A 13,113-nucleotide genomic window follows, 5' to 3' on the forward strand; every position below is an offset into this window, starting at 1 on the left:
TTATGCTGTCTGAGAAGGAAGTGAATAGGCTTTAGAGAGTTTACTCCAGCTGAATCTATACAAATTCTTTGTTACCTTTTGGCATTTTCAGTCTTCTTTTTTTTTTTTTCCCCCAGTATATTCTTCCAAATGAAATTTTAATTGTTGAGGATTTGCAAGCCACTGTGTTTGTTCCTACCTGTGGAACAAACCCACTAATCCCATTCTTTCTTTGTCTCTGCACTCTCTCGGAACCATGAGTTTTCAAAGACAGTGGCTAAGGTTTCTGAAATTGCACGAATGGCAAGAGCCAGTCTTCTGAGTATCTTACAGGGTACAGCTGAATTGAAAATACCTAACTTCTGCAAGTGCTTTCTAACCTGTTCTTCTCTTACCAAAGTTCTTTTCATATGTCACTGGTGTAAATGGTGTTAATAACCCGGTGTGGATGCATGATGAGACTTCAGAAACTGAACGCATGACTCCCATTTCCAATATCATCAAAAGGGCACCCAGCTGTCACTGAACATTGCTTTGACAGGTCTGAGCTTGAAGAAAGCCAGGAATCTGCACTATTTTCAAAGTGAAATTGAGATAAATGTGCAGTACATGTGTAGCTGTTAGACTAATTCTTCTAATTGTTTCTGTGGGTCGTCACAGAAGCTGACTTTATCCCCATGAGCCTGTAAGTGCCCTGGCTAATTGGTGGAGAGAGGGGGGGATGGTCCTTTGGCCTAACAGTGCCTGTTCTCATCTGCCTGGCAAAGTCTGTCTCTCCCCACTAGCATCACTAGGCTGAAAATAGTAAATTATTTGTGACTGTCCCCTTAATGTTCCGTTTTAATTCTAAACAATCATGCATGAAAAATAGACATTATGGATTTTTTGACATGTTGAGATAACACATTTACCCTCCCTTCATATAATCATTTCAAGTCCACATACTATCCCACGTGCAAGAAAGGAGATAAAAATCAACTACTAAATGTAGTGGATGTTAAGCAAGAACTAAAAAGACATTAATCAGGTTTTGTTTAGTGTAACCTTTTTATAAAGAGACATAGTAATTTATTTTTCTTTTGAATCTGTACAGTGTATGATGATGGGATGTTTAAATGGTATAAAAACCACTTAGGAAAAAGCTTAATTGATCTGTAGATGAATGCTGGAAGGAGCTGTGGATTATATTTACTAAATACATTTAGTCTATGTAAAATTGCATATAAAATATTGCGTAAAATATACTACTGTATAGTACATGATCTGTACATATGCTACTATATATTTCATGCAGTATGAAATATACAGTACTATATAGAGTGTGTATGAAGAATTGATAGGATACTGTGTGTACTCTATATATTTTATTTAGTGGTGGCACTTGGATTTTAACTCATTGCTGCTACTATTACTCTAGAAGTTTTGTGCATATTGGTAATAAATATGGCTGCTTCAGAATCTTTAGTTTTAGATGAAGAAAAATCCAGTAGAAAGAGCTGGCCCATCAATGTTTCCAATAAATACTGCTCCACTATTTTCCCTTCAATAGCCATCAATTCTGCTATTGCTGTGAAGCTAATGTGAGGTGACTCATTTAGCAGCAGATTATTGCATCACTGCAACATGATGCAAGGCACATCAGGCATTATTAAATGAGCCTGAATTGTGCAGTATGACAGTAACATTTTATGCACATTAGCACCATACTTAGTGCTCCTTATGGGAATATACTTCAAGTAAGCATATTGAGATACGATTTCAGACAACTTTTCAGGATTTACCAGTTTCTTCTTTATCAGGAAAGAAAAAGTATGCTTCACTGGAGTATTAAGATAAAGGTGGCATTTGTACATCTTCAGAGCATGTTTTGTGTTTCATTACTTTCAGTGTATGCTGTAACTTGGGTAGGTACCTTGGAGAAGATTAGCTGACTTCACACTGATTGCTAAAGTATGTTGGAACAAACTCATCAGTCTTTCACCTTTGCTGCGATTCAACTTAGAAACATTCTCATCTGGAGGTCAGTCAGAGAAAGCTAGATTTGTATATGCCTGACTTGTTCTGAAATATATTATAGAATTTATACTGTATAGTTATTAAGCAACTGGAACTCATATTGCTGGCTTTTGAGCAAAAATTTGTGACCTTTGTTTATTGACTAAGAACAACTTTCTTCACAATTTAATGTGGAATTTGAAAGGTTTGCATCTTGTTGTTTGCAAATTTAGCAATCTATTAAAGAATAAATTTGCAAGCATGAAAAACTGTGTCTATTAGCTCTTACATCCTCTGCAGACTAAAAAGCTTGTTTTATTTTTGTGCAAAAGAATTTTAAGTCGCTCTTTAACAAACACACTATAAGAACTCTGAAATAAATGCCAAAAATGCCTTTAGCACCAATTTCTTGGGCAATTTAACAGATGATCACTTTGGCAAAAGAAATGTTTGCAAGTGTATGTTGCTTTGCCTTTGCATAGTCAGTAATTTGCCTCTTTCAAATTTAAAAAGACTTTAAAACAGTTTGAGCAGAATGCAAATCTAAAGAACAATCCTGCCTTGCTGGAGAAAATGGTACCTCTGAGCACGCTCTCTATAACAGCTACCTCACAGGTTAGAGAAGTGTGATAAGAGTAGAACTCCAGAAATTTGAGGTTTCTAGGGAGAATGTAAAAGCTTGATTTTTTTTTTTTTTTTTTTTTTCAACTTTTTTGTGTACCGGTGAGGTGGTGAGGAATAATGGAAGCAGGAGTGAAGAAAGTGTCCATCCAGCTTGCTGCATAGACAAAAAGTTAATAAAATAGCACCATCTTAAATGTATTTTTAAAACGTTCTTCATATAGTTGTAAGGTGTGTGCATAGTATTATGGGGAAGAGAACTGATTTAATTTTTTTAGTAAAGCATGAAGTGACATTAAACAGCTGGAAGAACAAGCATGCAGACAAAAATGTGAATGTTAGGAGGTAAGAGTGTCTAAAAAGGTATGTGAGAAACAGAAATGAGATTTGCTGACAAAAACAGTATGAAAAATGTAATCTGAAATATGTGTTTTGTAAGAACAAAAAACTCCAGAGTGAGAGAAATGAGTGATTGTGAATAGCATAGTGTTTTACTGGTGTCTGACAGCTGAGATGTTACCTGAAATGGGCAAGTCAGAAAACTGGTATTTGTAGCACATGGCATTTTAAAACATGATTATTTTTTTAAGCTTCCAAACAAGTCTTTCTTGATCTGCAGGTATGGCCCCCCCAAAACAGCACAGTGGTGTGGCATGTCTCTGCAGTCCCCCTAGGATGCTTTGCTGAGCTTTTAGCTATTCATTACTTTAATGCAAGGGCCACTGTACTAGACCACTACTAACATGCTTTGGTGTAGCATTATATGTCAAAGAATAGTGAGCACTAGATGTCTTGCTGGAAGATGAAAGAAGTAGCAGACAGCTGTGAGGAACAGATACATCAGGTGTTTCTTGTAGGGCCAGTAGTTTCTTGGGTAACCTGATGTATGCTGAAGTCCGCATATGCTAGCCCTCTTGCACACATTTGGAGTTCTGCAGTCTTCATTTCTTCCTGTAGGAATTCGGTTCATATCCTGAAACTTTTATTACTTGTCTCTAAGACTTCTATGCCTGCTTGGCTTCCTCGAGAGAAATAATTAGACAGTTACTCTGTGTTGAGGATGTGCCATCTGCTCCGATGATACTGCAGTGTTACTGAAAAGACTTTTAAGAGGGGGCAATTAATGAAAGAGTTTAAATTGATAGAAAAATGTAAATAGCTTGTCTTGGGAATAATTGGATGGAAAGAGGCAAATTTAGACCACACCTAGGTGGCAGACAGTAGAGGAAGCAATACTGTGACAAAAGGGATGCTAGAGTGGGGATAAAACCCAACCAACCAAATACCAAAACAAATCAAGCAAACCCAAACCAAACAAAAAAACCCTACCACCAATAAAACAAGCAACCGCAACACCCCTCATATGTTCCCCAGAGTAAGGAAAAGCTCTGCACACTTTAAATGTGCTAATTAGAAAAAAGCATAGGTGCTATTGATGGCAACAATTTTGTAGTTAAAAAAGATTTAAATGATGCTTTAGATGGGTCTTTCCAGTGAGAGGGAAAAATACACATGATACTCTGGACATTTCTTACCTGTGGGGCCTTTAGAGAAGACTGCAGTCAGTGGCACCAGTTGCTTTTCTTCCTTCCCCACAGAGTTTTAGAAACAGTATGGAGAACATCCAGGAAATACTGAGTAATGGAAACAGAAAAAATAAGGCTTGTACATGTGCGTGGGTTTTAATACCAGTGTAACTTTAAAGCTGACAAACTGATTTTATTTTGTAAATGTTCTGTGTTTAATCTCCTCTTCTTTGACATCTTTGATATCAGGTGTCTCCCCAAAGCAGATTTTTACAGCTGAGCTATCAATCTCCAAGAAATGTGTCTTCTGAAGGAAAGGCTGTGACACAATGTTAACTGAAGCAGTGACTCTGGATTCTGCCAGCTGATACTGTCTTAAAAGGCTGGAACAGGGAGAGGGATGTATAGTTTAAGGGCAGATGGAATGTCCACGCTTGAGTTTATTTTGCTTCGTTTTACTCCTCAAGTAAAATCAAGCAATATTAACTTTCTCTTGATTATGATTTATTAGAAGTGAATTACATACTGTGCTACTGGGAGAATAATCTCCTGTCTCTCAGCAAATAAGGAGCCTGCAGAACCTTTTTAGAAAGTAAAACGGGACTGGGCACAGGCGAGATGTCTTCTTCCAGAGCTGGAGGTGACCACCTGAAGTTAATCAGGGAAGACATCCCCCCAGAATGGAGTGGGTAGCAGGTGTTAGGAATTAGTTATACTTGGGGGAGGGATGCTATTTATAAAAGAGAGCAGTTCTGCAAGGAATCATTTTGAATGTCTTAAGCAGACAAACTGTTACTTGTCTTTGCCCTTCACTTTCTCACACTATTTAGGTTTGGCAAATTTTCTTGCCTCCTTTTAATGTTTGATTGTGTTTAAGGTAATGAATATCCTGTAAATCAATATATATATAGTATCTTGCATATTCCTGCATAAGGAAGGAAAAAGCATGTTATAACATGGAGTGCAGATACAGTTTGTTGAGCCAGTTACTGTTTGTCTCCAGCTAATCTTACTGCCTCAGAGCTGGGTGCTTCCCAATTAAAAATTTATGGTACAATTTCAGAATGGAGAAAAGATTAGCTCAGTTCTCCCAGCCAAACCTGTCAGTCTGAATGAGCTGGATTGCCCTTTGGATTTTCTTGACATTTATTCTTTTCGTCTATGACTGCTCTAGTATGTTGAGCTCCCATTTACCTTCCGCTCTTCACAGAGGAATAAAGTCCCTTCCAAAACTTTGCATCTGCACAGATGGCTGCTCTTGAGATGAATACAAGACCTTGAGCAGAACTGGGAGAGGGGAAGTAAGTGTTGTAAGCAACCTATTGCTTACTATTTGCTGTCTAGCTTGGGCTAGGAGAGACCGCAGCTTGAGCAAATAGTCAGTGGTTGGAAAGAAGCACAAGACAGACTTGCCATTTTGATTTCTTTTCCATGGAACTAAGTCATCCAACTTGCACCATTTCAGTTGTGTTGTGGCATGCTTTTCAAGATGATAGTGCTCCTGATAGCACAGATTTCTAAAGAGCAGGGAGAGAAGGGTGACATTTTTTAAGGAGAGGGGATTGTACCCCAAGATACTCACTGGGCTTGTCTATTTATTAGCACCCTAAGACTGGGCATAGCTTTCACTTGATCATATGTGAAAACATATGGGCCCTCCATGTTAAGCCCTAACAATTAACTGGTTGCTATGTTAATGTTAGTTTTTGAACCCTCATTATGTTACGCATTTTTCGACTTCATGCTTAGAGCGAGTGAGGTTTTTCTGTTGTGTGGGAGAGGAGGTGCACAGCTTCCATACTGTGTACATGAAGCATTCTGCTAATGGTCTGAAATCTTTTGAAATCGTTTTGCTGAAGATGCAGAGGGAGAAACAGATGTAAGGATAGTTTGGGCTTTATAATGCCCTTTATCGTCTGGCTTCTGTAAATAAGGAAAAAAATCTTTTATTATAATGTTGACTTCTCATGCTCATTCCTGGTAATCAGAGAGAAACACAGGAAGGCTGGTACAGAAAAATTAAAAAGTAGATGAATAACCCCTCAGCTGCTTCTCTTCTGACATTTTGCAGTTCTCCACAAACCTTCTGCTTTTGTATAATCACAGTGAGGAAGCTGTTCAAATTACTGTTTTCATAATGCAGCAAAAAGATTCAAAGGCAAAGGGAGGGGAGCCTGACCTGTAATCACAATGCTTAGTAATGCCTTCCTAGAATTCAGTCAGCAACGCAAAAATACCTTGCCTGGGGGGATGAGCGAAGACAAGCTGAGCCAGCATAACCTCGGGGATTGGACACCAACATCAGCAGGGTGCCGCTTTGAGGAGCATAAAACAGAATTTGTACTCCTGCCAATATGCGGTAGCAGAGCAGGGAGGCCACTACTGCAAAAAGAGAAGGAAGGGCCTCATTCAAATATCTGTATTAATCGGGTGCTTTAAAGCCACCCAGATACAGAAGGAATACAAAATGTTTCTTTGGTTTCGTGTTTAGTCTTTACTCCGCTCACTTCTAAAAAAACTATGGAATTCTGAATAAGCTTCTTCCTTCTGTCCTCTGACCCTGTGCTTAGTTTCAGTGTATTTACACATAAGCAGAATTTTGCCTAGTACCAGATTCTGCTTCGGTAAACACATTAAATAAGCGCTTCATGGTGATCAGGAAAAGCTTTGGTGTAAAAAGAGAATATATTGATACCTTGATATTTTTGAGTGTTAGCATTAATTGGGAAGACAGTAAAACTAAACGTCTGTTATTTTATGATGTTGCGTCACTTCAGTATTTAGTACCCTAGGTAGCAGGTTTTTACTCCAGTGAGCTAGATTAGCCTGATTACACTGGCAGGATGCAGTTGATGGATGACTGTCATTATCTTCTCAAACCTGCATGATACTTTAGGTATAGGAGATGATAATTAAATTTTCAAGAGACTACATTGAGATTATAAGATCTGAGTATTTTTTTTTTTAGATGAGGAATATGTTTGCAATTATCAGCATGTTGTTAGAGGATCCTCTCCTGAGATGTTTTATTAGCAACTGCTGATTTCCTTTAAATTGATCAAGAAAAAATGCTCAAGTTATCATATAACACTTTAGATGTTGTTGTTTTTTAATTCTGATATTTTCCTCTTCCTGAAACAGACCAAAAATGTATCTGATCAGATCTATTGGTAATGGCTCGAAGATGTACAGGTTAGCACAATATATTTAATGAAACCTTGTTTGAGACAAAACACTAGAGAGGATCATAATTAATGCCTCATTTTCTGCCAGTTGCTATTGATTACTCATTCAGGGTCCCTTTGTTCTCAAAATGGTAACACTGTATTTCACATTACTATTTGATGATATTCTCAGGATGAGATTCTTTAACAACATGCTGATAATTGCAAACATATCTCTAGAATTTAAATTTAAAATGAATTTACATCATATGTCAGTGTTTTTCCAAATTCGGCTCCTATTTTGGAGTGCATATTCATCACCGTTTCCAAAGACTGGAGACTTGAGTAAAGTGAAATTCAACACTTTGTATCTTAGTTATATTTTTGGCTTCAACTGCATGATACGGAGCTGAGGTGAATGGTCTTTTTTTTCAGCTCAAACCTCTGTACTTTATTAAGTATCTCATGGAGCAATTATTTGTTAACGTTTTATTTTTGTGAGAGGTTTTCCTGTGGAATCACAGTAACCACACACAACTTGGGGGATTTTGCAAGTTTAGCAGAGTTTGACTTCTCAGTTTTGCTACATTCTTTAATTATATTAGATGACACGAGCTAGGTTGTTACATTAATGTAGCTCATGCAAATTGTCAGGTTTATCTGTAAGGCAAGACGTGAAATAAAGATGCATCATATGCATGCTTTATGTCATCCAAATGGCTCACTTGAATAAAAGGACATGTATGTGAAACTTTTGCTCTTCTCAGTGCAGCGGCTCAAGTTTCCTGTAAGGCAAGGAATGCCCTTATAATCTGCTCTGTAACATTCTGAGAAATAGAGAAATGCAAAGTGAGTTAGTCTACGACTACGTGATGGAGTAATGGAGGGATTTGATTGAAGTGTTGTGTTACTTCGCCTTTACAAAATAATGGATCTAAGCTCCCAGTTTTTAACTAGACACTTCAGTACTTTTTTTTTTAAACTTTGGACAGTTTCCCTGCCCTGGGAAATAGGGGCCAGCCTGGCTGCTTGGCCTCAGAGCATAAACTCTCTGAAAAGAAAGCTATTGCAAAAAACCTAGGAAAAATAAAATCTGAGTAGTTTATTGGAGGGGAGGGACAAGGTCTAAGTTTGCAGTCGCTAAGGTGCAGCCCTCATTTCACTGCCAAAGCAGCCTGCCTTATTATGCCAGCACAATGGGCCTGTCATAATCAGTTGCATATAATGGGCAGTGCTTTTATTCTCAACCATATTATTCTTTTGATAGAAAATAATGAATAATGTAAAGGCACATGGTTGTATTTGGATGAAAATATTGCATAGGTTGGCTATGAATGTGAACGAGATTTAGACCAAGAAGCACATGGCTAACTGCCCATAACAAATACATTGTTTTGAAAAGGTAAAAGCTTATATATGGTAGCGCAGTGTATGCAATGTGTTAGTTAAAAAATGTTTGTGTATTTTGCAGGATAGCTTGGTTTTCCTATCTACGTACAGCCTCAGTGCTGGAGAGCTGCAAGGAATATTACATAGGGACATCTGCAGGCCTTTACGTATTCGTATTTCTTTTTTTATACCAAAGTAACAAAAAAAAAAAATCAAAGAAGTGTTTACCAACATATTAGAATCCTGCTGGCTGGTGTCCTAGAAGTTCACTCAAGGCAGAGCAGTATTTTGGCATCAAGTAGTATCTTTAGGATTCTAAAGATTCATAGAGTTGGGCTGGGGAAAAGACAGCATCCAAAGTAGTCAAACGCGTTTTGTTTTTTTGTTTGTTTTTTTTTTTTACTTTTATGCTCAAATTCTTTGAAAGAATCAATTTAAAAAACATCTTAAAATATGTCGAGTAAGGAGCTTTTTTTTATCCCAGGCATACATACCATTTTGATATAAGCATATGGTTGATTAGCTTGTTAGTTTGAATGGAAGCTAACTTTGCGTGCATGTTAAGTGCAGCTGCAATACAATGTCACTTGTTTTCTGCAACAAAGGTGCATAAATACACACACCCCATATGTAGATGTGGTTCTTTTTCCCCGCACCTCACCCTTGCAATGTTTGAACAGATGACTCCCCTGCATTTTATTTTTATGTGAATACCTCTTAGGAAAAGAACACCTATAAAGCATTTGTCTACATAGTGGCCCTTGTAAAAGCCTTTATTTTTTGGGTCAGGTTGTGCCATTTCTCCTGAGGCTGTCAAAACTGGTTTTTGCTTTTCCTGAAAGGGATAGATTTGAGAAGTAAAGCAGTCATGTTTTTACCTCTTTCTCTCTTCTCTTTGGAATCAGGCTTGTTGTGTTCTTCAGTAATGGTAATAAAAGCCTTTTTTCCTGTTTCCTCATTTTTTTTTTTTTAAGATTGGTTATTGAACACGCATTCTTTAGGGAAAATACTGCTTTAAATAAATCCTTGTTTATCAGGAGGCTGAAAATATGCTTTATAGAATCCAAAGAGGCATATTTTAAGGGTTATGCCTTTTTATTTATAATGATAATGCACACAGGACTCGTCAGTGTTCAGGAGAATAACCAGTCATTGATTATTCTTTAGTAATTGGATCCGTGCTTGGCAGATGAGGTTCGAAGTGAGCATGAACATTCTCTGTGGAGAATGATGCAAACCATGTATGTAAGCGATCTGCCTCCGTGCAGGGACCTCGGGCACTTAGTCAGGAGAAGCTTGGTGCTGATAATACAAAGCTTTTTTGCTATCCTCTGTGGTATTTTTGTATTCCTTTCTTTATCAGATGCCCTTAGGAAAGGATCAGTCCTAATCAATATTGCTTCTCAATTGGTTCAAACAGGCAGAAAAATCAATGAGCTGAACTAATGACATCTATTTGTATTTTCTTTTGGAAGACTGAGGAACAATTATAAGATTTTAAACAGATGCTGCATTTGATTGTGGGATGGTGGAAGAGGGTTGTGGGTTTGGTGTTCCCCTCCCCTCCTTTTTTGATATATATATATATAAAGAATTCTTACCCAAATACAATATGGATCTGGAAACTTCTTTAGAGTGTGTGACATAGCTTGAGATTTACTGCGAATGTGTTATATTACTTACACACTAACTTCATGTTGTTGTAGCCATGCTGCTTTGAAATTCAGGGTCTGATGAAAATGTCAACAACTGGAATGCTTAGAACAAAAGCAAGAGTGGCAAATGTCACGAGGTAAAGGTTGGAGGTTAAGTCTGGAAAAGGTACAGATACATGCCTTTTGCAGTGGCTTGCCAGGAGTGAGTTCAGGTTGTTCTGGACCCTTTTTTGTCATCTCCCTCCCTTTCTTCCCCCCTGCCATCCAGTGAATAGAGGAGTGAGGGTTCCTAGCTTCTCCGTTCTTTTTCTGGAGGTATCTCTATGGATCCCATTGCATTTCCAGAATCCCCGCTGATGATCAGGAGATGCTGGGGGAAGCAGGGAGGCTTGTCTTTAATGTGAATGGGACATAGTTCCTGATTGTGTTTGACAGCTGCTCTGAGCAAGCGGGGCTGAGGCAGATGACCTCCAGAGGTCCTTGCTAGCCTCAGTGGTTCTGGGATGCTGTGAGTGGGACCTTGTTTCAGCTGCTTGAAATGACAACTAACGCAGTACTTCCTCCCCTTCCGCACAGGCTACGTAAAGTAGTTTTGCTTCAGACCTAGGTATTCTTGGGCTGAAGGTCAAGTCTTGGGCTAAGTGCTGAACTGGCTTCATTTCTTTCTTTGGGAAGCGTTTTGGGGGAACAATGCCTTTACTTTTCACAAAATGTTGCCCAGGTTTTCTGCACAGTGTTCACCACTAAAACACTAATAATTGTTTAGAACAGTATCTTTGCTAAATTCAGACTCGTACTGTGTAAGCCAGATATTCTGATAATCATGTTTTCTGCAAAACAATAAACTCTTAACTGTTTGTCAGAGACAAAAATAGCGAATCTTGAAACAGTCTGCAAGCAGATTCCACCTCCACACACCCCGTATTTTCTGTGTACTTAGTGTAAAGATCACTTCATTCCTTATAAGGGTATTTTATTTCAATACAAGTTTTATGTTAGCAATTCTGATTTAAAGACTGTTTTATTGTAAGAATAAGAATGAAGAAATAGAGTTGAGGGGAAACTGTATGCCCTTATCAGTTTTAGTCATTGTTAACTTTGTTCTTCAAACTTGTGATAGGTTTGTAAGAAATGGTTAACACTTCTGAGCCCTCCTTTAGTTTGTAATGGGGTGACTCACATCCCAGTCTTTTCAATTAAAATACAAGATTTTCATGCTCAAATTAGTCATCAGAGAAGTACAAGATAGAAGTTTCAGTAGTGGTATGATGCAAAGCCACTTATCTGGAAAAATGCACTTTAGGTTATTGCCTTTTTTTTATGTGGTCTGTAATTTTATATGAATTTAGGATTTTCTGCTAATCCCAGTGCATTGCAAATGACAAGGAATTTTGTACCTTGCTGAAAGCCATGTGAGTTAGCCTCACCTTTCACAAGTCATTCCACTACAAGAATCGGCTTGAATGATATAATGTGATCCAAAAAGTACATTTATTTATGAATCAGGGTATACAGGCCTTAGAAGGAAGGGTGAGGAGAGCTAAGAGCAATGGCCTCTGCATCTATTCCAGTGGGCTGCTGTACCCCTAGAAGGCAGCAGTGCTAGAGCAGTTCCTGCTGTGAGCTTGGGACCTGCAGAGGCACATGGACTTTGTTGTTGAGAGTTGCTTCAGGGGAGCAGGAAATTTGGCTTGGGAGCGGTGGGGCTGAAGGAGAAACTTCAACTAGTGGCACCTCCTCGTTTATTTTGGTATAAAACCTAAACCAGTCAGTGGTTTGTGCCTTAGCATCACCTGACAATTGCAGGACAAGAGTGTGACTGCTGTCCTGCCATCTGACAGGGAAGACTGTACTATGTAATGACCAAGTATGAAGAAAGCAACTCACTTGTTTCTGAAGGCCACCATGGAACCTCAATTTTGCAGATTTTTAAAGTCAATAATCTGATTTTGCAGATATTAAAAGCAAAGTGTCTTTAGCTATGTGTACCACAGACTGAATGTTGCTGTATGAGGAAAGCTGCTTGCAACAGCCAGGAGGGAAGCAGTGAGGAATGCACTTTCACTGCTTGGGAGCATTGTTTTCTGTACAAAGTTCTGTGGGTTTCCCTCCAAGTTTAGGGGATTTTCGGACTCCAGGAGGGCTAAGCATTGTATCAACCATGGTAAAGCTATGTTCTCAGAAATCACCAACATTCATTTCAGTTTCACAGAAGAAATCCGAATAACATGAGGCCAAACGATATATGATGCACTTGTTAAATATTTAGAATGTTTTTTGTATTTACTGCATGAAAAGGGAACACAAAGGGTAGGGTTCAACTACATTAGTGGCTTGAAGTTTTTAAAATGTCATCATTTTTTATGGTCTGTGCATTAATCTGATATCATTGGTCTGTGGGGTTTTTTTGGGTGTTGTTTCATTTTGGTTTGGGTTTTTTACAGTTATTCCATGTTTTTATGAATGTAATACAAGTCTGGATTTCCGAGTATGTGCTAAAGCCTGATGTCACACTATAAACTCTTAGCAGTTTTTATCGATTATGTTTATATTGTGTAATAGAAGAGGTATTACTGGCAAACAAAGTATTATGATATTTGTTTAGAATTTAAGTATGAACTGTTTTTTTCGGCTGTTTTAAACTGCAGTGGTTCCGGTTTCATGGAGGCCCGCAGCCAAACTTTCTCTGCATTTCTGAATTGTGCTTTAGTAGAGTCTCTGAATATTAATTTCAAAAAGTAAACTTTTTCTGTTTTGGACCACAAGACCCTCACTGAAAGCCCA

The 13,113-nt window shown here is 38.2% G+C and overlaps 1 protein-coding gene across 12 annotated transcripts in view; it reads left to right on the top strand.

Moving 5' to 3' along the window:
• The window catches only part of TCF12 (transcription factor 12), a 169,599-nt gene that overhangs the window by 101,738 nt on the left and 54,748 nt on the right, over positions 1-13,113 (top strand). The window lies entirely within an intron of this gene.

Source organism: Pezoporus flaviventris, unplaced genomic scaffold (assembly GCF_033815535.1).
Source record: "Pezoporus flaviventris isolate CSIRO_AGI_PZ_B2104156 unplaced genomic scaffold, CSIRO_AGI_Pfla_v1 ptg000006l, whole genome shotgun sequence".
In the NCBI taxonomy this organism is placed as follows: domain Eukaryota; kingdom Metazoa; phylum Chordata; class Aves; order Psittaciformes; family Psittacidae; genus Pezoporus; species Pezoporus flaviventris.